Here is a 2313-nt window from a genome sequence, read left to right as displayed (position 1 = left end):
AGCTGAAAGCTAACTCCAGGAGGTAACAGAGAAGAGGGATGCACCCCATACTGGTGATCAAAGGAGACGTCGAAGAAGGAGGCATAAGATGAGTGGACACACATGGTAGACAAATGGCATGCGTAAAGACTGAGGAGAACATCACATAGGTATGACAGCAGTAATTTGACAGCTTCTGCATACAGACTCTCAACATAATTAGTGTAAAAGGTGCTAGTGGCCAAATGGATGCCACAATGGTGGATAGTACTGAGACAGTGTAAGAGGGATGGACAAGCAGATGCATGAACAAAACATTCATAGTCTAGTTTCGAACAGACAAGGGACCAGTACAAATGGAGGACCTCCAGTCACTGTCCATGAAGTTCCTCTGATGGTGAACGTGTCACTGTATAGTGTGGCTTCATGGCTACATTCCTCACTGGCCCATCCTTTTTTTGAACAGGCTGGCACTGAAGGCCCAAAGACGTCCAGTGTGACTGCCATATGCTTCACCAGCATGTCATACCTGCCCTAAGAAGAGAGACGCACTGAACTCAACAGTTTTCATAGAAGATGGGGCCCCACCATACATTGCTCATGAAGTTCACCTGATTCTCCCAAATGTGGAAACACTAATTATCAGCCGATCGTTTCCAATTGCTTGCCCGGCACGATCACCTGATCTCATTCCCTATGATTTCTGGTTGTGGGGCTACCTGAAGGAGAGTGTTTACCAGTGCTGAAGTGCAGCGTATCAATAGAGGTAGCCAGCATACCTACCAGACATGCTGCGTTCCACTGTGCAGAATGCAATCTTGCACTTTCAGACTCTTTTGGACACTAATGGGAGCCACACTGAACCCCTTCTGTAGCAGTAGGTAATGGTATGATGCACTGTAACTGCACATTAAGTGTGTTTCAATTGAATTAATTCTCTTCCCCAAGTCCTTGACATTAATGCTGCCAAGTTTGGTCCTCTTACAGTAATTAGTTCCCATGTTGTAGTATGTTAAATAGGGGAAGTTTAATTATAACTGCCCAGTATTTGAATTAAAATTAAGTAACATTTGCTTGCTTGTTGCATTCCAAGTAATTTTTAAAACTGAAACACTGACAAGAATCTAAACTTTTCGTTCTTTCTGCAAAATTACAGCTGTTCATCATGATGTTAATCATATTGATTACCTTAACCCTTTGTCTTATGATTTAAGTTCCATTAGCGTGAGCCGTAAGTGGCTGCAGGGTACGGATGCGCCTTAACGATTCCCGGCACTTACACACGTTAAGGCTGCGGTGCACTATGCCTGGTGGCATCCAAAGTCGTGCAGACGCCCTTGGGGTTTGTAAGTATGTGTGTGTGATACCAGTAACATGACATTTCTACAGGTATCATAAATAATGATTAGTTGCCCATTGGAGATGAAACATTCATTGTCTCAAACGCAACAATATATTCACAAACGTTTTATTTCCCTTTATAAGCAAACATACATTGATGAAATACATTTAATAATAATATCCACAATAATGCAATGATCTAAGACTGTATAATATTTTGTTCAAAACATTCTGGGACCTGTTACATTAGTACGCTGGCAAACATATTTTCAAACACAACGTCTTCACAATGTCATGCACACGATTAGTCTTCGATTGCATGATATCGTTCGAAACACTCTGGCACATGTAATGCAACCCTGCACTTTTTGCATTCTCACGTTGTTTCGCTGCGTCGTTTATACTTTCTGCACACTACACAAGCTCTTGCAGGATTTACTTTTGATGTTTGGGAAAATGTGCCCAATGTTGCACCTGCAGTCTTTGTGGTATATCGCAGGATGCTAATCGTCCCTTCCGATTATATTCCGGTAAAGGTGTAGTTTTCAACAAGGATTCTGCAATGTGAACCCTATATACTGCGTAACTCTGTCGTTTGCCGCAATATATTTTGAAATACAAAATGTACGTGTTAAATAAAGTAACATAAAATAGGTGAAAGAATATCTTGCAGTATCCTTTCATACATTTTCTCACCACAGGGAAGCATGCGAGCATCTGAACTTGGCGATCAGTTCCCATCATGCCTCTATTGTATTCGACGACACATTTTGGTTTCCACAATGCATTGCAGAGAGGTGTGTCTGTGGCAATCATTTCTCCGGTTGAATGTTTTGTGGAAAGCATGTAAACGTCTTGTTTATCTTTCCATTTTGGTGCCAATATTCCATTACAACTCCTCACTGTATATTCTCCCTTCTTTAATTTTGCCTTCAGGAAGTTGTGGGCATACTTTTTCTGTATGAGCGCACTGTTCCAATCACATTAGTTTAA

This window comes from Schistocerca serialis, chromosome 7 (assembly GCF_023864345.2).
Source record: "Schistocerca serialis cubense isolate TAMUIC-IGC-003099 chromosome 7, iqSchSeri2.2, whole genome shotgun sequence".
Classification (NCBI taxonomy): domain Eukaryota; kingdom Metazoa; phylum Arthropoda; class Insecta; order Orthoptera; family Acrididae; genus Schistocerca; species Schistocerca serialis.
Note: the sequence above shows the minus strand (reverse complement) of the source record.